Source organism: Prionailurus viverrinus, chromosome F2, assembly GCF_022837055.1.
Source record: "Prionailurus viverrinus isolate Anna chromosome F2, UM_Priviv_1.0, whole genome shotgun sequence".
NCBI lineage: Eukaryota > Metazoa > Chordata > Mammalia > Carnivora > Felidae > Prionailurus > Prionailurus viverrinus.
In genome coordinates this window covers 50,751,863-50,779,499 of record NC_062578.1, presented here as the reverse complement: position 1 = coordinate 50,779,499, position 27,637 = coordinate 50,751,863, and positions in this window count along the sequence as shown.

Genomic DNA, 27,637 nt, shown 5'->3' with positions numbered 1-27,637 from the left:
TCCCAAAATGTACACGCACATTCACACACAGAGTTTGTCACACACAGACAATCACACACATCCTTCCTTTTGTTAGTATCATGGCTCAGTTAGCACCAGAACAAGATATAGTGGAGATAGTTGAGATCTGGATAAATAATCAGACCTACTATAGCTGGTGATAGAAAACAACACACAACCATCAGGACAGCTGGGTGGAGAAGACTGTTTGGGGAGCCCAAAAAGCAGACAGTGACAATCAGAGAATTCTGGCAAAAGTCATAGCTAATGGTGATTCACACTCAGAAATATACATGAGACCCAACCACATGCATCTATTACTTTACTCTCTCTGTTACTCTCTGGGAAAAGTATCAGTAAAAGAGCCCAATTTGGGGGAAATCTATTTCTTCTGCAGAACTCAACTCAAGCATGAAAGCAGATGAAAGAGACCCAGATACATAAATTGGGTCATTGGGGCCAGGGGGATGGATCCAGCTAGTCCAAGCATGCTTGGTTGCCAAGCTCTTGGCTTTCTCCTACCTCTGAGCCTGAGAACAGTAAAAATCTCAGTCATGGGCAGTCATAGGTGGGTCTCAGTTGTCCCTGCACAGGGACCACAAGGGTGCTTTATTAGAGTGGGTGGCCACCAGCACACCTCTCATTTCTACTTATGTTCCTGCCACTTTCTAGTCCCAGGACATGTCAGCTTGTTCTTCTGTAGTGGCCGTCTAGAAGTCTGAACTTGAAATTATATATTCAAAGAGGAGATGCTTATAAAAGGAGATTCTGAATAAGGGTAAAGGATATGTCTCGAAACCTTGAATTACCAAATACTTAAAACCATTATAACCTAAACTTCATATAGGAACTATTTTCATAAAGCAGTGGGTTTTATCTTTAAGAGATTTATAGGCTGACAGTGATGAATAAAGAAGTACTGATTTGTGTAGACACAGGGACCTTGGGTGCTTTCCAAACCTCATTTATAACTAAATTAATATATGCAATACACATTTGAGTAGAAAATACACTGTCTTTAAATGTGAGAAATATCTGTTTTCTTTAAGTGTCCACTTTGTCTCTTTGAATCACCTTGACCAACCATACACATGCATGCAAAGAATGTGAAGAAACTGAACTGAGGGTGTCAGTCTCTTCTCTCTAAAATTTGCCCAGCCATTGCCTATTGTACTTCCCACTCACAATACCCCCGGCCAACATTTCCCCCTTGGCTCTTTGACTCCTGTTTGACTTTAAAACATGGTTCCTGGTTTTCATTTCAAGTCTCTAGTTTTTTTTTGTTTTTGTTTTTGTTTTTTTTCAACGTTTATTTATTCTGGGACAGAGAGAGACAGAGCATGAACAGGGGAGGGGCAGAGAGAGAGGGAGACACAGAATCGGAAACAGGCTCCAGGCTCTGAGCCATCAGCCCAGAGCCCGACGCGGGGCTCGAACTCCCGGACCGCGAGATCGTGACCTGGCCGAAGTCGGACGCTTAACCCACTGCGCCACCCAGGCGCCCCTCAAGTCTCTAGTTCTGATGATCCATTCATGCATAATTCTGGTCCAGTCTTGGCCAGAAGTCTCTACTCTCTTTTGTCTACACATTGTGATATTGGGAAAGACACATTCCCGTTCTTCTTGGCCCTGACTTTTTAGTATAAATTTCCTTGGTTCTCTCTCTTCCTATCATCCTTGATATGAAAACAATCTTCAAAAATACTTTAATCATGATAATAAGACGTTCCTTTACTAAAAATAACCACTCTGGGTGTGAGGGCACAGTAACAATTAGACAAAAAAAAATGTTAAAGGTAGGCAGTGGAAAAGAACAACTAAAGACTAATGATAATTTTTTACATAAAATAAGTAACACTATGTTCTTATGGTATGATAATATAATGAACTAGTATCCAAATACATTTAATGTGCTTAAATACCACAATAATACTTATGATTTTATAGATAGAAGTACAATTTGAGAATGTCACATTTTATTCCTTACTCTTTTCTCCCCTATATTGCTGGTGCTATAGCAACTTTATAAAATTTTCTTATGAAGGTAAACAATTACTTACCATATGACCCAATAATCTCACTGCTAGGTATTTAGTCCAGATAAATGAAAACATGTCCACACAAAGATGTCTATGTACAAATTAACAGAAGCTTTTTTGCCATAGTCCTGAACTGGAAATAACTCATAAGTTTACCAACTGATGAATGGATAAAAACATTGTGCTACATCAATGTAATAGAATACTATGTGCTTCGAATACTAAGCACTAAAAAGCGACAAACTACTGACATATGCAACAACATGGATGAGCATCAAAATTATTTTTCTAAGTAGAAGAAGTCAGCAAGGCTTTATACCATATGACCATTTATATGTCATTTTCAAAATGTTAGCTGTATCTATACATTTTAGTATCATAGAGCTTCTGATATCAATTCTGCTGAAAAAATTATGGAAAGTGAAACTTATAATATATACAAACATTTATTAAGACAATGTGGCAAATCAACATAATACACAATACCCTTTTTTTTTTTCAACGTTTATTTATTTTTGGGACAGAGAGAGACAAAGCATGAACGGGGGAGGGGCAGAGAGAGAGGGAGACACAGAATCGGAAACAGGCTCCAGGCTCTGAGCCCTCAGCTCAGAGCCCGACGCGGGGCTCGAACTCACAAACCGCGAGATCGTGACCTGGCTGAAGTCGGACGCTTAACCGACAGCACCACCCAGGCGCCCCCACAATACCCTTTTAATCCTAGGAAAAGAATATTAAAAATGGAAGGGATCTTAATAATCAGCTTGTCCAGTGCCCACATTTAATAATTCAGGAAATAACTGCATATAAATATCTATAGATATACTTTTAGCTGTGTATTTGCAAATATTGTTACTTTAGGGTATAGACTTTGATAAAATAAATGCTCAGCTTTTATTCATGAAACAACTTTTAAAGTGGGTTTTCAGTATTTTATTTTTGAAGATGATCCTAATTTCACTTGTGGTTGCAAATACTAACTTGGAAGCACAGATTCTGTGTGTGATACAATTAATGAAAACCCAACAGGACTTGCTAGAGATCTAAGTTATTCTTGACATCATAGGGGTGGTATAGTAGTTCTATATCTGGTTCCTGTACTGGCATGTAGTAAGTACTCAGTAAATGGTTGCTAAGTGACTGAATGGATCACAAATCCATTGCTTAACAATTTCACAGCATAGTTTTTCACACCTAAGCTAATTTTGCTAATGGAAAATTTGCTTGGATTCAATACATCTTGGTTTCACTTCTGCCTTTGTCTCTAATTATTTGTATCACGTGAAATAGCATTTACAAGTCAGTGGCCTCACCCAAAAATGGTAATGAGAATCCTTGTCTTCACTAAAATACATTTGGCAATGGAAAATATAATATGATTTAGTTAGCATTTTGGTGGTATTTTGTGTTCTTATAAGGCATGTGACCTATTCAAGGTTTACTAGTAGTAACTAGTTAGAAAACTAATCACTAAGATTTCTTCTAACTCCATGAGTTTATATAAAATCTTGAAATTCACACATAAGAAGTGTTTTGATATTGAGAAAATCAAAATTTACTGATTTAAATATAAATATCAACGCTACTATAATTATGTTACAAATATGAATACATATGTTATTTTTATATTTTTAATTGGCAAAATGCTTTACTAGGTGAATTCGAAGATGAGTTTGAATTTAATAAACACATTAAATCATTGTTGCACTATATGCTAACTAATTTGGATGTAAATTTAAAAAACAAAAAATAAAACAAGTTAATAAAAAAATAAAATAAAATAAAAGCCCCCCCCCCGAAATAAACACATTAATTCATGACTGGAGCTTCCCAGAACTAAACAAGGAAGGGATATCAACCTAATATCTAACTTGAGTGTGGAATAGAAAAAATTCTAGAATGGGATTCCAGTGGCTAAGATAAAGTGCAACTAGCTTCTGAGACACACACTATCAAAGGAATAATTTACTTTGAGTTTAAACCAAATTATATTGAACTCTTGGGAAGTCTTCATCTATCTTCATACATTCTTACCTTACTTGTCTGTGCTTCCTGTCCCTCCTTCAGATTAACATGGTGAAATATAGAAATACAGAAATGGTCCATGTTGCATTCTTGCCTCTAGACAGATCAGGAACATGATACTGACATGTACTGAATAGCTATTTATTGAATTGCCTTCCCCCCCCCCCCCAGGCACTGGGCTAAGCATTTTGCATGCAGCATCTTATTTAATATCACTACAACCCCATGAAGTGGGTATTACCATCATTTTACAGCTGAGCGAACTGAAGTTTTGAGAGGTTAATAACTCTTTCAAGGTCACACAGCTGTTAAGGGGCAGAGCCAGGTCTGAAACACAGGTAAATCCAGTTCCATCCTTAGAGCGCTACCTAATGTACCAGTGGTTCTCAAAGTGTGGTCCTGGGACCAGCAACAACAGCATTCCCTGCAAACTTGTTCTAAGTACAAACTGTTGGGCTTATGATGCAACTGCTGAATCAGAAACTCTGGGAGGATGTAGGACCCAGAATTCTGTGTTTTAACTAACATTTTGAGTTATTTTAATGCCAAAGTCTGAGAAACAAGAAATTATACTATATGTCTTCCATAATAGCAATGTGTCTGACATTCATAAACAATTCACATTCAAAATTCATATCCGTTTCACATTCAAAAGGCTCCATAATGAGTTAACCAGTAAGTTTCTTGGCTAGCGAAGTTCCATAAATAACATCAATAACACACATCCTGATAAGAATGGAAGGCAAGAAAGTATTTGGAATCTAACTAAAGGTTCGAGTCTTTTGCACATCACTGTATTCATTTATTCTGTGAGAAGCAAACCACTTTTCCAAGGGAAACAGATTTATTGTCCATAATTTATGGGAAACCAAAGTGTACATCATTAACTGATTGGTTCAACTTCAGCCAGTCAAGGTGTCACAAATGAAAACAATAACGACCAGTAAAGATTGTGCACAAAGTGGATTCACAACTGACCTGGTTGCTCAGACAGTCTTAATTTGATAATTCCACATGGTTCAGGGGTTGAAGGTGGGCAGGGAGGGCGAGAAGGGAGGATACCGCAGAGAAGACAGCAAGGCAAGGTGGGAGACACTTCCTTCCACACAAATTCAAAATCCCAGCTTTTTTGTGAGACGTATGTGCTTCTGCCCTGCCCATCACCCAGCACTTGAATATCAGGTCTAGTCAATACACTGCAAATAACCCGTATTAATCTGGTGAATTTCATACTATTGAAGCCGATTTGGAGCAGCCAGTGCAGTGTCACATATTTCAGAAAATAAGAACGAGAGAGGAAACTAGAACACAGTTTTAGTGAAAACATGCTTCTTAATTTATATTAACTGTCTATTAGGATTGTGCTTACTGATGTGAAAGGTTTGGAAAAACTATGAGATATCACATTAAAACAGGAAACAGATGGTGCTTAACTGGGTATGCAGGTGAGGAAGCAGGAGCTTCCTCATGTGGCTGCGGGACGCTCGACAAGAACAGCAGCGACCTGTTTGTTCTTTAGTCCGAGTCCGAGGAAAATATCAGTATGTTTGTGAATTATTGTTCATCATGTTTAAGATGTACTAATTTACTTACATAGAATCTAACACGATAACCAGAATATCATCTGACCACGAAATCAGTGAATTGTGGTTTATTCTTGCTATTACAATTATTTCTGAATATCAAAACCATTCCTTCAGATGTTAATATAGAGCATACTGGGTTTTAGAGCATGAAAGCCTCTGCAAATTTAACCATTTGCAAGTCAGGTTTAACACCGAAATAAACTAAAATAATTTATAGAATGTACTAAAACTGAATTGCAAGGAAATTTATGATAGGTAGTCACACAATAATAAAAAACCAAAGATTAATTAACATAAAAATTCTAGCTGTCATATTTCTCTAAGTAGAAATAATTGTAATGTAATTTTATTTCACTGATTGAACCTCCAACTAGGTCCTGGGTAAAGTCAATATGAAAATGAAAGCTATATGAAAGGCACCTTTAGGCCAGAAGGAAAACAGGACATGATCTCACCAGCTTCAGAATTAAAACCACTGAATTATTTGCTACACACACACACACACACACACACACACACACACACACGGTGAGAGAGAGAGAGGAAAAGAGAGAGAGAGAGAGAGAGAGAGAGAGAGAGAGAGAGAGATCTCCTTTTAATGATATTCATGATTTCTTCCAAAGAATGGGAAACTTGAAAGAAAAATGAATGAGGAGACTTTAAAAAAATCTGTTTAAACTACTTTGGGAAATAGTGAAATAACTAATATATTGAGTTCCATTTTTAAAAAGGCAAAACATGTTGGCCATTTTATTAATTCTTAAGATATTGAAGCATTGGAAATAAAAATAATTTGTTTATGGTACTGTAACCAAGAAATTAAATTATTGAGCCAAAATCAATCATGTGCGACATTGTTTTCCAATCATCATATGGAGATATCACACTATAAGCAAAATAATAATATCAGTTTCTCAAGCACAGGACTTCTAGGTACTAGACAAACGTCTAGATTACTGCAGAGACAGCACTGGTTTTCAACTTCCTATTTGTGTCTCTGCAACCCAATGCCTGCCTGATGCACTATTGTTGCTCAATAAATATTAGTTGGATCAAGCAGGGTAATTTTCTGAAGACATGTTGGCGGAGCCTAATACATGTAAGAGTGTAATGTTTCTGAATAAAAGGAGAAGCTCACCCTTTGAGTATTGTGGGCTCTCATCAGGGGCTCATCAACACTCTCTCAGGGACCTGAGAGACCTCATTTTACCCAATAATGCTGAATCACACTGTTTTTTTTCCCAGACTTTTGGTTAATGGAAGGTGCAAATACATTCTCTATATTTAGGATGATTTGTGATACATTTGTGTGGATTCAAGCACATTGTGAACAGTTGGCTGGTATTGGGGAAGTAGGCCCCTGAAGCAACCCACAAAAATGATCCAGGATCTTATAAATGTAAAGATTAGGCAGTTTTTTTCGTATTTGATAATAGCATACGAATCGTTATTTTAGCAATCATGTGTTTCGGTTTACTCTCACATTTTTTGAATCAATTTCTAAGAATAAGCCTTGGTAAAAATTTAACTTTGAAGAAATGCAGTCAAAAATCATTATTATAGTAATGTGTGCCCTTTGTATGGTAACTGAAACAAATGCTCTCCTCTTCTACCCACTATGACCGATCCCTAGCCTCACAAATTGAGAGACTTGGATTCCGGTCCTGCTAGCATCCCCGGTCTTTTGTTATATTCATATGTAAAGCAGTACTAACAAAACCTATATCACAGAGAACTAATGAGGTTTGCATAGAACGAGATACTATATGTGAGAATGTTTAAATAGCTAAAATTTTACATAAATGTAGTACAAAAGTTTTTGGTGGTAAGGTATTAAACCTTGAATGCTCAGAACATGAGAGAGTAAAAGTGCTGGGATACCTTTATTGTCTGGTTAACGGAAGTATAAAAGCAGAGTGTAACAAAAACAAATCATTAATGGTTAATGTTACTTTACCTTTGATTAGTATTAAGATTAGAATTCCTGTTCTGCGAATATATTTGATTTAGTATGAAAGCATTAGAAAATATCAGATATCTTGGACATTTTTTACCTAGTTTAAGTTAAAAAAATATCGAAGAGTGAACCTCTCCATAGCACTGCTATCCAGAGACTTACCAAATTCATGGGCTAATTGGATTCAGAAATTTGAGTAGCATTTTCTGAAGACAGAGAATGGGCTCCCCTAAGAAAACTAAAATGAACAGACTCGTGTGTGAACTTGAGAAGCCCACAGTCTGTAATATCCAGCTTTACCAGAGGCACTTTATCCATTTGAGGTGACATAATTTAATTGTGGGATATAAGTTACCTGAATATAAATAGATATATTTAAAATGTGTTCCACTGTATTTAAAAGCTGGATGATATTTTTATTTTTAAAATATACACATGGTATTGAGAAGAGTGTCTCTTTTTATTTCTAGTTTTACTGTGAAATAATTGACATACATCACTGTATATGTTTAAGGTATAGAGAATGATGGTTTGATTTACATATATTGTGAAAGGATTACCACAGAAGGTTCAACCAACACCATTTTTTTTTCTATAAATACAATGAAAAGAAAAGAAAGTAAAGAATCAAGGGGGAAAAATCTCATTCGATGAGAACTCTTAGATTACTCTCTTAACAGCTTTCCCATATATCATACAGCAGTGTAAGCTCTAGTCGTGATGTTGTACATTACACCCCTAGTATTGATTTATCTTACAACTGCCTATCCCCTGCCTTGGGTAACCACATATCTGACCTCTTTTTCTATGAATCTGGTTGTAGTTTGGTTGGTTCGCTGGTTGGTTTTTTGGTTTTGTTTTTGCTTTTTTTTAGATTCCACATATAAATGAGATCATATAGTACTTGGCTTTCCCTGTCTGATTTATTTTACTTAGCATGATACCTTCAAGGCCCCTACATGTTGTCACACATGTTCGGATTGTCTATTTTTTATGGCTCAATAACATTCAACTGTATTTAGATACCAAACATTTTTATCCATTCATCCATTGATGGACACTTAGGTTGTTTCCACATCTTGGCTACTGTAAATAGTATTTCTATGAACATGGGGTGCAGATACCTTTTTGTTAGTGTTTTTGTTTCCTTTGGATACATTCTCAGAAGTGGAATTGCTGGATCATACGGTAGTTCTATTTTTAATATTTCAGGGATCCTCTATATTTTTTCCATAGTGGTTGTATCAATTTACAATTCCACCCACAGGGCACCAGGGTTTTGTTTTCTCCACATTAATGCCAGAATAAGCTATCTCTTGTCTTAATGATAGCCATTCAAACAGGTGTGAGGTGATATTTCATTGTGGTTCTAATTTGCATTTCTCTAAAGACTAGTGATGTTGAGCATCTTTTCATGTACCTGTTGGCCTTTTGTATATCATCTTTGGAGAAATGTTTGCCCATTTTCAAATTAGGTTAGTTTTTTTTTTTTTCTTTTTGCTACTAGGTTGTATGAGTTATTTATACTATAATTTTGGATACTAATGCCTTATCAGATATATGATTTGCAAATATTTTTCCTATTCTGTAGGTTTTCTTTTCCCTTTGTTGATGGTTTCTTTTGCTGCACAGAAGTTTTTTTAGTTTGATGTAGTCCCCAGCTGTTTCTTTTGTATTTTGTTGCTTATGCTTTAGGTACATATCCAAAAAATCATTTTCAAGTCCCATATCAAGGAGCTTTATTTCTACCTTTTCTTCTAGGAGTTTGCTGGTTTCAGGTCTTACATTTAAGTCTTTAATCCATTTTGAGTTAATTTTTGTCAGTGGTATTAGATGTCAGTCCAGTTTTATTCTTTTATGTGTGAATATCCAATTATCTCAGCTTCACTTATTGAAGATTATCTTTTATCCATTGAGTATTCTTGGCTCCCTTGTTATATATAAGTTGACCATATGTCAACTTATTCCACTGACCTATTTGTCTGTTTTTATGCCAGTACCATACTCCTGATGACTATGGATCTATAGTATAGCTGAAAATCAGGTAGTGTGATGTCTCTTGCTTTTTCTTTCTCAGGATTTCTTTGGCAGTTTAAGGTCTTCTGTTGTTCCACATAAATTTTAGGAGTACTTTTTCTACTTCTGTAAAAAAACAATGTCACTGGAATCTTGGTAGGGACTGCACTGAATCTATAGAGGGCTTTTGGTAGACTTGACATTGTAACAATATTAATTCTTCTAATTCATGAACACATCTTTGGGTATCTTTCCACTTACTTGTGTCTTCTTCAATTTCTTTCATCAATGCCTTGTAGTTTTCAGAAGAGATCTTTCACCTCCTTAATTAAATTTATTACTAACTATTTTATTGGTTTTGATGCTATTATAGATGGGATCAATTTATGTCTTTTTCAAAAAATGTGTTGTTAGGATAGCAACACTACTGATTTTTGAATGTTAATTTTGTTATACTGCAACTTTATTGAATTCTTGTTAGAGTCAACAGTTTTTTGGTTGAGTCTTCAGGATTTTCTGAATAAATTTTATCATTTGCAAATTTCTTCCTTTTCAGGTCTGATACTTTTTCTTGCCTGATTGCTCTAGCCAGGACATCCAGTATTTTATCGAATGGGAGTGGTGAGAATGGGCATGCTCGACTTGTCCCTGATTTTAGAGGACAAGCTTTCCTTCTTTCACCATTGAGTATGATGTTAGCTGTAGGCTTGTAATTTATGGTCTTTATTATACTGAAATATGTTTCTTCTGTGCCAAATTTGTTAAGTTTTTACCATGAGTGGATGTTGAAATTTGTTCAGTGCTTTTTCTGCATCTATGGAAACAATCATATTAATCTTTTCTTTCATTCTATTAACGTGGTATATCACATTGATGGATTTGGGTATGCCACATATGTTGAACCGTATTCACATCCCAGGAACAAATCCCACTTGATCATGGTGAATGTTCCTTTTAATGTGCTGCTGAATTCGGTTTGCCAGTATTTTATTGAGAGTTTTTTTGCATCTATATTCATCAGGTATACTGGCCTATAGTTTTCCTTCCAATAATGTCCTTTTTGGTTTTGGTATCAGAATAATGGTGGCTTCATAAAATAAATTTTGGAGTACTCCCTCCTGATTTTTGGGAAAAGTTTGAGGATTGGTGTTAATTCTTCTTTAAATGTTTGGCAAAATTCACCAGTGAAGTCTTCTGCTCCTGAGCCTTTTTTGTTGGGAAGTTTTGATTACTAATTCTATCTCCTTACTAGTAATTGGTTTATTCAGATTTTCTATTTCTTCCTGTTTTAGTCTTGAATGTTCTAAGAATTTTTCCACATTTTCTAGGTTGTCTAGTTTTTTTTTGGCATATAGTTGTTTATAGTAGACTCTTACAACCCTTTGAATTTCTGTGCTTTTAGTTGTAATGTATCCTTTTTTATTCATAATGTTGTTGATTTGGATCCTTTGTCTTTTTCCTTTGGTTAGTCTAGCTAAGGGTTTGTCACTGTTGTTCAGCTTTTCAAAGAAATAACTCTTAGTTTGGTTAATCTTTCTATTGTTTTTTCAATTCTCCATTTCATTTATTTTTGCTGTAGTCATTACTATTTCTGTTCTTCTGCCAGCTTTGGTCTCAGTTTGTTTTTTTCCTGATTCCCTAGGGCACAGAGTTAGCTTGTTTAGTTGAGATCTTTCTTGCTTCTTAATGTAGGCATTTATCATTATGAACTTCCTTCTTAGACGTGTTTTTGTTGCATTTTGTAAATTCTGATATGTTGTGTTTCCATTTTTGTTTCTTGCAAGAAATTTTGTCTTTTCCCTTTAAATTCCTCTTTGACTCTTTGGGTGCTCAGAAGAGTGTTAGTATCTGTGTGTGAAGGTTCAGTTTTTTATTGGTTTCTACTTTCATGCCATTATTGTTAGAGTAGACACTTGGTATCATTTCAATCGTCTTGAATTTGTTAAGACTTGTTTTGTGGCCTAATATATAGTCTATTCTAGAAACTGTTCCATGTATACTTGAGAAGAATGTGTATTCTGCTCTAGTTGGATAGAGTGTTCTATGTCTGTTAGGTCCATTTGGTCTATATTGTTGTTAAAATCTAGTGTTTCTTTATTGATTTTGTCTAGATGATTTATCCATTATTGAGAGTGGATTAAGTAAATTTCTTGCTGGCAGCATATTGTTAGATCTTGTTTTTCATTCATTCAACCATTCTATGCCTTTTGACTGGAGAATTTAATTCATTTATGTTTAGAGTAATTATTGATAGGTAAAGATTTACTATTATGTTTTTGTTCATTGTTTTATATTTGTTTTGTAAATTCATTGTTCTTTATTCCTTATTTGATGTCTTTGGTGTCAGTATGCTTTGACTTCTTCATTGTATTCTTTTATGTAATTACTATAAGATTTTCCTTTGTGATTACCAAGGAATATCTAGTTTTTAATTATGTCTATTGATAAGAACAAGACAGTGCCGGGGCGCCTGGGTGGCGCAGTCGGTTAAGCGTCCGACTTCAGCCAGGTCACGATCTCGCAGTCTGTGAGTTCAAGCCCCGCGTCGGGCTCTGGGCTGATGGCTCAGAGCCTGGAGCCTGTTTCCGATTCTGTGTCTCCCTCTCTCTCTGCCCCTCCCCCGTTCATGCTCTGTCTCTCTCTGTCCCAAAAATAAATTAAAAAATGTTGAGAAAAAAAATTAAAAAAAAAAGAACAAGACAGTGCCGCTTACTATTAACTTTCTAAGATGTTTATTTTAAATTTTTTTTTCAATGTTTATTTATTTTGGGGACAGAGAGAGACAGAGCATGAACAGGGGAGGGGCAGAGAGAGGGAGACACAGAATCGGAAACAGGCTCCAGGCTCTGAGCCATCAGCCCAGAGCCCGACGTGGGGCTCGAACTCACGGACCGCGAGATCGTGACCTGGCTGAAGTCGGACGCTTAACCGACTGCGCCACCCAGGCGCCCCTCTAAGGTGTTTATTTTAAATGGATTTTTTTTCTCTTATAAATTTTCTTGTATTAACAGATAGATTGTACAAAAATAAATACTTAGGCACATTGTTTGCTGATTGTATACCTGTTTACTCTCAAAGAATACAAGCAATTTAAGATCAGAGATCATGATCTACTTGTTTGTGTGATATTCAAAATAGTTAACCAACAACATGACATGGACACTGACCTATCAGAGCTGAGGGCTGGCCTAGGTGCAGGAGCAGGGACCTAGAATACTGTTGTTGTGTACCCAGTATTAATCTTTTAGTTGCTGAACCATAGGGAAGTCTGAATTCCAAAGGAAGTGTATAACATAGCTGAAAGATGGCTGGAATGGATGGCATACCAGAGAGGATTTTAACAACTTGCATGGATATATTTCCATACTGGCTGAAAATCAGTTTCATGTCTCTCTTCAGTGCTTAGTACAGAGGCTGCCGCATAGTTATACTCAACTTTGTGTTGAATGAGCATAATAAGTTTATTTCACCCTCACCAATTAAAGCTGAGAGAAGCCAGTCTGAGAGTATTCTGGGCGAGAACAGGAACACAGTCAGGTATGAAAACATTCCTGCATATAATCCACAAAGGAAATAGCACACAGTACCTATATACACAGACACATAAACATCCTATTGAAAATGAATTGTACATACAGAGAAAAAGAATGGTTATGTACCAATGATACCAACATCCTTTAGTTTTATAGTGTGGGATCTAGCTAAAAGCATTCAGCCAGAAAACCATTCATAATACTGGGTGAGTTGTCACCCAAATGGCTGAGAGTTGCCTGGCTTTAATTTTTGCATGGACCCAAATTTACCTATTTCCTATGACCGAGGAGGAAGAAGCAACAACTCCTCATTAGCACTGAGTCAAAATTAATCCTCAAAATGTTCACATTACTAATAGCGTAAGTTGGAAGCAGAGGGAGAACAACACAAATGGTAGAAATAGTAAAGAACAGGGCGCCTAGGTGGCTCAGTTGGTTAAGCGGCTGGCTCTTGATTTCGGCTCAGGTCATGATCTTGCAGTTTTGTGAGTTAGAACCCTGTGTCAAGCTCTGCACTGACAGCCTGGATCCTGCTTGGGCTTCTCTCTTTCCCTCTCTCACTGCCCCTCCCCCTGCTCACACTCACTCTGTCCCTCTCAAAAAAGAAATAAACTTAAAAAACAAACAAACATAGTAAAGAACTGCCATACCAAATGAGCAACAGAACACTTAATGTTTTTAACAAGACTAAGGGGAAGGGTGTAACTTGTGCTAAAGTAAACTACCCTGCTCTTGGCTAAAAAGGACTCAAACACCTTACTGGAAGAAAGGCTTTGTAAGGACCGACCACTATTTTTTCATAAAGTCATTTGTCGAATACCTAGGAATTAAAGAATATCTTCTGAAGAAATTATCAGTGTCAATAATGATTACTCTGTATTCATACACATGTGCTCTCCATTTTCAAGGCAAACAATGTTTTTTACGTTTTTGGGGGTTCTTCTGAGGAGAAAGCTTCGCAGGCAACAACGCACTTCCTTTAAGCCTTAGAGACAGGTGCAGTTTTTACAAATGATCCCTGTGTATCAAAGCTTTGGCAGGGAGTTTGAGATGCATACATCTAATCCAGTGCATCTTCCTTCTACACTTCTCACTTTTAGCTCCAACCAACTTCTTACGTCTTCGTGGGCAAGTCCTACACTCTTGACATTTCCTTTCTTTTTAGTGTTTATTAATTTTTTGAGAGAGAGAGAGAGAAGGAGTGGCAGAGGGGCAGAGAGAGAGAGGGAGACACAGTTTCTGAAGCAGGCTCCAGGTTCTGAGCGGTCAGCACAGAGACCAACATGGGACTGGAACCCAGGAACTGTGAGATCATGACTTGAGCCAAAGTTGGAAGCTTAACCGATTGAGCCACCCGGGCATCCCTGGGCATTTCCTTTTAAAGTCTTCTCTCTGTCTGGAACTTCCTTCCCCATTGTTCATCCCTATTTGACTCTCAGCTTATTCACACTTTTGCTAGGAAATCTTTCCTGATTCTCCAGGTGAAATGTGTCCCAAGAGCCCCTTTTTGTACATCTAGGATATGGCATACACTGTGCTCTGCTTCAAGTTGTTCTGTCTGATCTCCTTAAGGTACGAGGCCATGAGACCAGAGCCTCCTTCGTCTGTGGATCCTTCATTCCATCTAGTAAAGTGTTTAGCATAGAAGATGCTTGACAAATTTGACATTTTTACCATTCAGAGTGAACAAAATGGCACAAAGACCAACATTTCTGAAGGTTTCTACAGTATGTACAACACAAGGACTTCACATCCTCATTATTTCTGCTCCAATGAGCAGGTATTGAGATTTGTTACAAAATCTCATATAAGGAATAGTGCACAGTAAGGTGGATGACTCCATGAGTCACAGCCATAAAGTAGACTTATTTTGCAGCCCTGTTGCCAATCTCAGACTGACATTCAATAAAGCATCTAGTGTCTATACACTTGTGCATTTTTTAGAATAATACCTCTGCTACCTCCTTTGAATGATTTATAAGTTATCATTAATAATCACTTTCCATGTTCCTAAAAAGCACTTCTATAAGAGGCTTTGATCCAGCAATGAATAAATTCAAGGCTGCTTTCCACGGATGACCCACTTTTCAGTGACCTACCCAGCTTTTTCACACATTATACAAATGACTGTTTCATACGTTAGATAAGAATATAGAAAACAGATATTAAAGAAGATATAACTGTTGCATATGTATATATGCATGTATATAATTAAGCTTCCCAAGGTAGTAATTCCTAATCAGATTTGTTCTCCTGCTTGTCTTTTTTGAAATCTCGTTTATGTTCTTTTCAAAATTAAATTGCAACAAAAACTTGGTGATGGACTAAAAATATTCAAAGAGACCATATCTCAAACATGTAGTTTTTTTATACTTGCATGTGATTTAACTTGATGAATTAACAGCACTTGTCAATGAATGCTAACCTTCAGAATCTTAGACTTGTAAATAAATAGAGTTAAGATATCCAAATAAGCCTATCTGCTTGTGGCATTAAAAAAAATCCCTATGAACAAGAAAAATAAAGCATAAGCAAGAGTATATTGCAGGAAAATAACCACATATTAAAATAATAACATAGATTTTACACTGGTACAATGTGTCATCAAGGCTAATAGAAACATAATCTACTCTACCTGGCAATTCTCACCATACAAAAACACAGGTATTTTAAAATCTAGATATTCAGCAATGATGAATGTCATCAAAAGCAGCCATGAGAATGACCCTCATATCCATGCTTCAAAACCTTGCCAAGACATGTATTCCCCATGGTGTCATAAACAATCTATACGGCTTCATTATCTGCTGATAAACATTTCCCATCAATTCGTTTGAAGTACATACTATTGACATACTTCCAGATAATAACAGATAGCCTAAAATAACATTTTCTTAGCCCTCTTCTTTAAGGTTTTTTTCTCAATAAAAATACTTTTAAAATCAATGTAGAACCATATGATTGGAAATTTTATTTTAGCCACAAGCTTCTACTAAATAAAACTGTTATGTTGAGCACATTCAGTCTTTTCAAATGCTTTCACACTAAACATCACATTTTTTCTTCTGCAACAAAAACTGCCAAACAAATTAGCAAGTCTGCCTAAAAGCCTGTTCCGAAGCAATATCTTATCAAGTGCCATTTTTTTTATTTGACTTAACTATTAAAGATCACATCAGTGTTCCCACCCCACCTCACCACTAGTTATCAGCAAACTACTGATCTATAAACTCATAGAGGCCTGGATCTCCAGACTCCATTTGTCAATCAATCTACCTACTTTGTATTAACCACAGGCTTTGTGGCCAATGTTTACTATGCCGAGGAATATTTACTGAATTAAGCAAAGTTGTCAAAGTGATAATAACCTTGTGTCATCAGTATTAATATTGACTCATCATACCTCCAAAACACATTTTAATAAATTACCTTTTCCTTGAAGAAAACAGAACATAATATAAATTTAATTTAACATAAAATCAGGAAAATCCTGGTATGTTTATTATAGGAAAGCATCAGTGGAGCCATGCTCTAGGAAGAAGGGAGGAAGGCGTGCATACTTTATCCTCTTCTATAAAGAGCTACTGTCAACTGGACGGGAAATTTACTGTCTATCACTGAATGGCTATAGGACACACCTAACTTGTAGGCAGGCTACCATCCTGTGTGTGCACGTGGACTATGCTGCTGGATTGGGCATGAACTGTAGTCCTTAGTGAGGAATCTCATGACGTGGCTTATGCGGGGCTATAGAAAATTGGCCTAAGGGAAATGAAAACTCCTAAAGGAATAGTCATAGCAAAGAGGCCGAATTCCCGCTAGGCAGGACCTATATGAACTTCATTTTCCTTTGGGATTGCTGGGACCCTCTACCTTGTTTGGTCAGGCATGGTGCCACGAAAGCCCAGGGTTCATGCTTTCCACACCGTCTGGTATATCAAAGCACGGACCGTCTAGTTTTACCTGTTTCTCAAAGTAGTGACAGCCTGGTGATCATTAAGAGTATGCATATGGGTATCACACAGATCTGGGTGTAAGAACTAACTTCACCACCTACTAGCTGGGTGACTTTGAGAAATTTACCTAATCTCTGAGATTTATTTTCCACTTGGTAAAATGGGGATAAAACTTCTACTTCAGAGGATCACTATGAGATTAAATAAGATACTGCCTGCAAATCACTGTTGTTACAACCGAGGAAATAAACAAACTACTGCCGCTGCTACTTCTCCTCCTCCTCCTCCTCCTCCTCCTCCTCCTCCTCCTCCTTCTCCTTCTCCTTCTTGTTCTTCTTCTTATTATTATTCCCCAATTTGAAATGCTACCTAATTCACAAAAGCATTGTGGTAAATGTTCATAAAATGTCTACTTGGATATCGCTGTGTCATAAAACTCAAGACAGGATACTGAAATACACAGAATGCTAAACTATCAAGAAAACTGGGCAGGGTTTACAGTTACAATGATGGGCAAGGCATTCAAACTAATTCAGAGCTTCCAGTCCTGGTGAGAAGAACAGAGGCAAAGGTCAATTTCAATACAATGAAATGCTAATAAGCATAGTGCCCTATGGACACATACAACCGAGGCTTGGGGGGTCAGTGTGTGGTGTATTCTGCAAGGTTTACTGGGCAGAGACTGGAAGATGACTGAGACCTGACAATGAGTAGGAATCAGGTAAACACAGCGCTGGGGGCAAAGGTGTGAGAGGGTGTGTATGGTAGGGAGCTACCCTTACAGACAACAAAGCAGCATTATGAATTTGTCTTTGCGATGGACAATGAAATGGCACTGTGGCTGGCACAGCCTCTGAAGTCACATCGGAGTGAGCATGGGGAGGGGAGGGTCAATGCCTGAACTCCACACTCAGAGATCTGTATTCAATTGGTTTTGGGGAGAGTCTAAGTGTCGGTATTGTTTAAAAGCATTCTCAGCAACCAGTATTTAGATTTAAACGAAATCCAGGCTGACCTATCAAACGGGAGCAGGGGCACTTAGTCATGGATTTCATACTGAATCAAGGACAATGGGGCTGTGATGTAGTGTTGCATTTTCATGACATCAATAATATATCCTTAGGGCCAAGAGCAGATTCTCATAAGCCCAACTAGAATCACATCCGTGCTTTCAAAACCAGTCATGGTTGTATCCCAGGTACCTGTTTTTATTTATGCCTCAAGATGCATCTTTTGGAAATAAAATAGAAACATTTGGAAATAACTTTGCTAGATAATAATTACCTATGGCAAATAGTTGTCCAGTGCTCTGGTACACTTGAGAAAAGCTAACAGAAAAGAGATGCAGAGCTTCCGATTTGCTCTGTTATTTTTTTAATGTGGTCTGTTTACTCCCTCTTTGTTTTTCCATACCCCAGGATACATGGACATGGGCTAAGTCATAGACATAATTTACTCTGAACCAGCACTCATGAATTGGCCATAGTTGGTAGCATGTTGCATTTATATGCAAGGAGGCTTGCTCTCAGTGTGGTGGGAAAAGTGCTTCCAAATTTGTTTCTCCTGGTGCTCATTACACTGGAGTTCTCTGTGATGAATAATTGCTTATGTGAATAGTAACATTCCTTTCTTAGACAAGCCATCACTGCATTCCCACCTATATCCCCTATGTGAGTTAGAAGCAGTTTGGTGTGAGATTCCACTTCCATCCAAACAAAATTATATCAGCTATATTTTATTTTCACTCTTCTTTTTCCTGGAAGTAAGAAGGGAGCCCTTGAGCTGTCTTCAGATATTCCCACCATTCATTCTCAGCCTTCAATCCCCCACACACTCAATGCTCTAAACCTTATATCCAGATGCTGCCAACTCATGACTGCCCTTCTGAGAGTTGAAAATAGAGACCCTGTCATTCTGTGTGAAGTCATATTTGTTCACAGTGGGGGTTTGGGGCTTGACGTGAGTGAGGATGAATTCAAAAGCAATATGCATTCAGATTAGTAATAAAATAGGACCACCTTTTTCTGGAACTTTATAAGTAAAGTATGACTAATTATTTCAGCTAATAAGCCTAGGTGATTATTCAAGCAAGAGAAAACAAGTATATCTTACAGGATTTCTCCAAAGGCAGAGGGGAAAGGCTGCAAAAGGTACTTATTTCTTACGTTTAAATAAAATTCACTAAAAGGGAGTTATTTCACCAGGCACACAGCTTTAGTAATCAATCAATAAATAATAACACAAATTTCCAAAACAGAATAAAAAAGCTCTAGTACCCGCTGCTCAAAACCTGCCAGGAAACACATTCCCCAAGGAAAAAAAAAGGTACAAATATCAGAGGGAAACTGGCAATATCTCCTAGGGATCTACAAGATGCCAAAATGTGAATGCCATTTTCTCACCAATAATCTGCACTTTAATCTTACATGAAACAATTTTTCACAAAAAAAGTGTCTGTTCTCTTGTATTTGATAAAGAAAAAGAATTAGAAATAGGCCCAATTTCTTTTAGAAAAGTAGGTTTCTTCAGCTTTCGATTGGCCTTTCTCATGACCCCCTATACAAGAAGACAGATAATAAATATAATGATTTATACTGAAAAGAGAGCAGTGAGGATAATGGCCCAAACAGGGCTGTCTTTTATTATGTTACCATAGTAAATAATAGCAGTACCGCTCACACCGTTATACTTAAGGTTGTAGCAGCGATTCCATTATAATTCCTGTTTTTCAGAAGTTTATAACTTGGTCTTGACAATATACTCCAGCCTGAGACTAGCCTTTTTTTTTTTTTTTTTTTTGTCAAAGGCTGGTTTTCCTTGATTGTCACACAATTATTTAATAATGAAATTGGAAAACTAAATAGTACTTGCACTATTTTTTTCTGGCTATATGTTGCATGTATATATCTTGAAAACCTCTTCTGGAACACACACACGCACACACCACGGGTTTGTCTGCACATTCAACATTTATATTTCGAAAAATGGAGAGCATTCAATACATTCAATGTTTGTTAATTGGGAAGACTGCCATAAAAACTTACTACAGAATGCCTAAAAAGACATATATTAAAAAGTTTTTATATACTTTTCCTAATTCTGTGATGATAGGATGTTTGATTTAGGTATATGGTCTCATTTAAAGACCAACATAATTCAGCTGAAGGTCGGGCAATCCAATTCAAGACAAAAACAATAATGAAGAAATCTAATATCTTGATAAGCCAGAGTGAAAACAGGCAATTTTTTCATTGTATCCCTTTTGTACCCCTAATATGAAGACAGATATGAGATTAGACTCTAAGTTTAGTCTGTCTTAACTTTTACTGTTCAAACAATTTACTCAATTTGGAACATCACATTTTTTAGTAAAAAAAAAAAATGTTACCTGTTCAATAGCAGGAGATGATCAGAAACCATATAAAAATTTTTAAACAACAAACAACCTGTGTCCCACAAAACCTGAAACTTAAATGTTTCAGGTTAACATCAGTTAACACTGATGTTAACTCTGTTGACCTAAACAGACAAAGTCTTTCGGTATAAAAAATAATGTCTTGTGAATGAATAATTAGGAGGAAAACTTCTGACTCAATAGGTCTTGTTTGGGTCTAAGAAAGCAAAGGCCTAAATCCACACTGTTCCCTATTAAAAAGAAAGGTTCTCTTTATTTTAGGTAAAGAGCTAGTTCAAGGATTCCATCTTACTCTTTCTCCTCAGTGCCTAGGAAATACAGTTTTGCCTTACAGATCAATGGAAAACGGAACCTTGACTTTTATAGCAGATTTTTCAAGACTTAATCTGCAAATATTAAGAACTGCGATTAGTTTTCTAAACTAAACTCCCCTCCAAGAGCAGCGGAAGGGCAAAGGGAGACGGAGAATCTTAAGCAAGCTCCACACTCAGCGCAGGGCCCAACTCAATATCACAGCTCTGAGATCTTGAGCTGAGCCAAAATCAAGAGCCAGAGGCTTAACCACTTAACTGACTAGCCACCAAGGCGCGCCCCTTCTGCCTAAATACATTGTGATCACCAATAATGGAAAACCATCAGGAGTGCTTTGCCTGTCTTCAGGATCGCAACACCAGGGCATGCATAAATCTGCATATGTTAAGCCTAATGAATAATAGGTATGAAGAGGAGATTCAGATGTGTCCCAAATGCAGTTTTGAGTTTGAGAGTAAAACTGAGATTAAAACAAAACAAAACAAAACAAACAATGAAGGCACCCAAAACCATGGGCGGGCAGGGCTGGAAAGATGTGGTTAATCTTTACAACAATAATCAAAGAGAAATATCACATAGGAAAGGCAGGATGGTATAGGTATTATGAGTACGAACTCTGTGGTGAGGCTGCATGGGACAGACACATGGCAGCTGGGTGGAGCCACGTAAGTCATTGTACATCTCTATGTCCCAGCTCTCTCAGCTATAAAATGGGAGGGATAACAATATCAACTCTTGGTAAAAATTACATACCATTTGCTACTATTTCAGTTTCACAAACAACAAAATAATGATCAGGAAGGAAAAGATACTTGCTTAAAACTACATCTATAAAAAGTAGAGCAGGGAAAAGGGTTATGCCCTCCATTAGACTTTAGAGACCTGATGATCTCTACTACCTCACAACACCTCTTTTGTTTTTCTGTCATTAGACACCCGAGAATTAACAAAAATGACCCTTGACACTTCTTCATCTTTACAAGTTTGGGTGTAAAAGGAGAAAAATGGCATAAGGTGGAGCCTCCCCAGACCTGAGTCTCCTTGGGGACTAGACGGCACTGTTCTCACTGCCCATCCCAAAGTACTGGAGGAGAATCACTTCTGGACACAGGATTCAGGGCTCAGTGGAATGCAATCTCCAATGGTAAGAAGGCAAAACTACCCTCTGAAGAGGAAATGTTACTATACCACTCTATCTCCCCAAATAAGAAGCTATTATTATCCTCAACTGTGCCTGTGAATTTTTCACCATTCATGGTCACGTGACACGAGTAACACTCTTCACCAAAAGTTATTATTCGCTTTAGAAGTTTATTTTTGCAGAATGACCAATAAATATGTTTCTCCTATCAATCGGATTCTATCACACAGTATTATGATTCTTTGGACGGGATTGGAAAGATGCACTGCATTTTAAAACTGATCATTAAGACAGCATAATTACCATCAATTGTTTAAAGGAATGAACAGCTATTTATTATACGACACACAGACACATGAATGTGTTTTCTTGTTCAATTTGTGTTGATTTAAGTGCTTATTATAGGTGAAGGATATTGATCAAGCACTTCTACAAATGGCCTCAAAACAGAAAGAGAATTCCCTTTTTCTTTTTCACCACCACAAATTTCAACGAGAAATATTTTGCCAGTATGCTATGAACACCAATAGTATAACATAAACCATGGAAAAATTCCAGGCTGTGTTGACATATTTTATGAATGTTATGGGATGGCAGATTGGAGGTGTACATCTGTGGGGGTTGGCCAGTCATCCCACTGCCGTCTGTGTATCTGTATGCTTAAATGAATTAGCTAATATAAAAACAGTGCATAAACAAGTTTAATGTCATAGAGTTTCCTTTATAGGGTACAGAATATTCAAATTTCAGTAAAGAAGTGGAGAATTATGATCAACTGCTATTACTTGGGAATAGGGAATGTATAAAACGGAAAAGCTGTGGCACCCAAACAGAAATGCCTTACATAGAATGCTTGGCTGTTCTCCTTTCCCTTTATTATATCACCCTGTTTTACTGGCAGCAATGCTTTTGCAACCTAGGATAGTGAGCAATGATCTTTTCTCAGAGGACTCGAGAAACCATTCTGCACCTCAAGGTCATTCAATGACTACCAAATTCCTTTCTTCTTGAGGAAACACCAAGGCATAACATGCAACCCTCAACCCTAGATTCTCATCTCTGAATTACTCTTCATATAACAAACATGGTAGTCACTTATCAAGAGAGGCCCCCCTGGTAGCTGATCTAAGAAAAGAATCACTTAGCAATGTGACATTCTTGTCCTATCCTTTACATACATATAAAAATCCCTCAAAGATAAGCTCCAGCTACAGGGCTTGATGTCAAGAGCTTCACACTGAATTCTCTTCTCCCCAGCTCGCATTTAATTCCTTCATGATGCCTTTTACTGGTTAAATAGCAAAAATGACTTCGACTTTCATTATGTTTTCTCTTAATTCTTAAATATTTTGGTTGAGCAATTATTTCTCCATGGGTTCATTATCTGCTAAACAATTGGTGGTGGTGGTGGTGGTGGTGGTGGTGGTGGTGTGTGTGTGTGTGTGTGTGTGTGTGTAATAACTATACAAATGAATAAAAAGAAGCAACAAATGATCCCTTAGGGGAAACTATACATACACACATACAGTAGGTATAATTGGTGTTAATTTCAATGGTGGGATTTTTAAGTTAGACAAGAAACAATAAAACTTTTATTTTTAGCTAACAGTTTGTGGGCTAATTTAGTCCTTGAAATCCTTCCAAGCATGATAGCTTAAATTTGCCCCAGATGGACTTTCTCTTCTGTTCAAACTGCTCGACAGCAACATAACAGCCATTTATAACAGAGTCTGCAGAAATGGGCTGGCGCTTCTAGTCTTCCAAATACGTTGGTCTGTTTGTAAGGAGAGTGCCCCCATAAATCACCATGAATTAAAGAGGAACGCACACATCCCAATCAAAACATCAGGAAGAAACCATTGCCCAATAGATAAGAACACAAACAAGTGCAAAGCATCACTTGAGTTTTTATAGAAGGCCCATATTTTTGGAAGGCAACCAGTGCTGTTTCACATGCTGTACTTTTTCTAATCTGACTGACTCACAGTCTTGTGATAGTGAGATAAGCTAGGTAGGCAAATTTTTATAGAGTTGCAATTACTGAAATTGTCATTACGCTGCTCACTGTAAAATAAATATAGATAGAAGTGAAATTATGCACAGGCTAGAAGTAGAAAGTGTTTTGCTTCTGTTTGCTAAATTAATCTCTTCCTAAATGGCTGCAGGCCAGGTAGGTTAGCATTTGTGGTTTCAAAGGTTTTCAGCGCTTGCAATGAGCCATGAAATTACTGCATGCTGCTGAAAATGGCAGCTGATGAAAGGAAAAGAGTGAATCCCAAAGGCAGAAAGACAGGAGGAAGCAAAATTACAGGCAGAAAGTCTGATTTTTGATGTTGCTCATTGTGAAATGTACACCCAAACTTTTAATAAAACATAAAACATTAATAAACCTGCTAACAATTCCTTACAATTTCTTTTGAAGTCTGAGTATAATTTCTGAATACTTATTAAAACAAGCAATGATTCAGAGGGGGCTGAGCAGTTTTCTATCTATGGCATGTGCTGTATTGGTAGATATTCTACTTGTGACTTTTGAAATAAGATTTTTATTGATGTTTTTAATTGAATCACACAAAAGGATTGATTTGCAGTTAATAAAAGTCCCCAGATCCTTTTAGTTTCTGTTAGGATTAGCTAGTGTTAGTTTTGCTACTGTCACCAGCATGTGCTACCATCAGCGCGGCTGCCCTGTTTTAAATCATCTGAACTTCCTCAGAAGAAGGTAATGCCTGAGTCTCCATGCACAGGTTTGAAAACTCTCATAGAATGCCATGTCCCGTTCTCAGGACGAACGTACATCAGTTGGGTTTTATAAAACCACAAATGCTATACCTTACTATACACAGGCACGTCGTTCATGTCACAAGTAAACATGTTCCCAGTCCCCAAGCTTCGCTCTTGAGGACCAATTTCAAATGGACAGTTCTAACAGTTCTTAAATATATTTATAAAGGTGTTTCCCACCTTGTAACAAAAACCAATCTCTTAGACTTTCTAGCATTTCCTAACCAGGAAGAAGTTCCTGAAAAATGAACTGATCATCATTTAAAACTCCAAATTTCTGCATCTCCAACAGACTCTGTCTCTGTGTAACTGGAGTTCGTCCATACTAAAATCATCGTGCCACTGCTAAGGAATGCAAAATAATTACACATTCTCAGAGATTCCAAGCACTTACACTTGCATGATTTTATAGATTAATTACTAGGAAGACAGAGGATTGTAAAAATCTTTGGATTAAATTCTGTCACAGAAGGCATAAATAATCTAATGATTACTATGCATGCCTGATCAAATAGTTACTGTCACTGAGTTGTCAGAGTGCTGTTTTCACTTCTAGCAAGGAAATGATCTGAACTGCAAACTGAGCTCAGCTGAAAAGAGGAAAAGCTTCAATCTGAGCCCCCAAACCTTCAACAAAGAGGGGAGCAGCCAAGTCAGTAACAAAAACACACAAGAAGCATTCACGTATTCCTGAAATGTTTAAAAATAAAACCCTCACACACGAAATGCCTATCTACCTACTACAGTCACTTTGCATCCATCTTTAAATGACCATAAAAATCTCTCCAGCCTGCATTCATGGTGTACCCCCATTTTTTTTCTTTTTAAAAATAGTCACAGTTATGCTATTTCAGGCAGAAGTAGTTTATTAAAAGTCCATTCAATTTGGAATGGGAAGTAAGCTTTGCCACTTACGAGCCATGTGAACAAGTGGCAAAGGGCACTACCTCTGATTTTGGGGGGGATCCAACTAATGATAGAAACACTTAGCTAATAGATTTAAATGAATGCACTTTCCACTTTGTAAACTGGAAACTTTCATACAATCGTAAGTGAAGATTTTAAAATGAGCATTTGAGACAGTGTTAGTTCTCAAATAAGATTGATGGGAAAGGTAACCAAGAAGTCTGGAAAATTAATCAAGCTGAGGATATAGACTAAGTGGCCATGTGTAACGGGGCTCCTTTGCCATATACATGAACTGCTCCCTGATTTCTGGAACAAGTAGTATTTTTTCTTCCCTATTTCCTAATCCCGCCTTACTGAATTTTGAATTGAGCTACAATTTTCAAACAATTCTAATCAAGTTGCCATAATTCCTGATTTACCCTGATTTGTTTCAGCACCAAAGCTTCATTGACAAAGAAAGAAAGAAAGAAAGAAAGAAAGAAAGAAAGAAAGAAAGAAAAAGAAAGAAAGAAATCATGCTTGCCCCTTGCTCAAGCCAGCTTGAAAGAACATTTCTCGGCGTCACATTCACATACGGATCAGAAAAGATGTTGACCTTAGCAAAATAAGGTATAAGTTTTACCATCCAGTTCAATTTAGTCACAGTCATACCTACTGTCAAGTTTGATCTAAAGTCAAATTGTAAATTCAGAAGGAATGGAACTAGAGGAAGCTAATCATACTGATGATGCCAAAGGTATTTGAAAATACAGCTATTTTCCATTTAATGTTTCTGTTGTAATTGCTATTGTTTATAGCAATCCAACAGAATTATATTTATAAGTTAAAAAAAATCCATTACAACAAGCCCTCAATATTCAAATAATATCAGAAGCAAACATTTCCCTCAATAACCTCAGAACTAGCGACTAGGAAGTTAAAATGCTAAGAAATAGATAATTCATGAATGCTTTATTAAAATCCTATTGCAAATGTGAAGGATATTTGAATATGCCTTGAAACTTTTCTGTCTAAATTTATTATTTCTCTATTCATTCAACAAATGTTTATTGAGTGTCTAGTATGTTGCAGGTATTGTTGTAAACATCAGAAAGCGAAACAGACAAACCCACGCTCTACTGGAGCTTAAATTCTAATGAGCCCCATTATACAATAGGGATGTAAATCAATTTCATTTTGATTGTCTATGCACATTAATTAGAGATAAGCCTGGAGAACTATGTTAAAAAGAACTGATAGTTGTATGTAAGTTTTGAGGAAACATTGCCAGGATTGACTAGTGATGTCTGCCATGGGAGCAGGATAGAGAAAGACTGGCATGCATGCCACACTTTTGCTACTCCTACTTACCATGCAGCTACAGGCATCAAGTTCAGAATTGTTTCCCATGGAAAATATTGGTGCTAACCACACATTCCTCCTTGACCTACTTTGATGCCCTTACTGTTGAGGTAAAATAAGAAAAAGAAACTTCTACTTACATTTCTATATGCCCCAAACTAGGCTTTTGGGCTTTCACAGAAGAATAACCTTTTCTTCCCCTTGGCTGTTTGTCAAAACATAAGGCTATGCCCTTATTCATCATCAGAATATATCTGCCCTGGGGTGCCTGGGTGGATCAGTTGGTTGGGTGTCTGACTTTGGCTCAGGTCATGATCTTGTGGTTTGTGAGTTTGAGCCCCGTGTCAGGCTCTGTGCTGGCAGCTCGTAGCCTGGAGCCTGCTTCCGATTCTGTGTCTCCCACTCTCTCTCTTTCTCTACCCCTCCCCCACTTATGCTCTGTCTCTGTCTCTCAAAAATTTATAAACTATAAAAAAAAAAAAGAATATATCTGCCCTTCACTGTTTTACCAGATAATGCCAACTTCAAACTTTCTGGTATCTAATCATAACCAAATCCTTGATCACATTTTCAGGTTAACCTTATATTAGGGGAGTAGCCACAAATCAAATTTTGGCTAACTT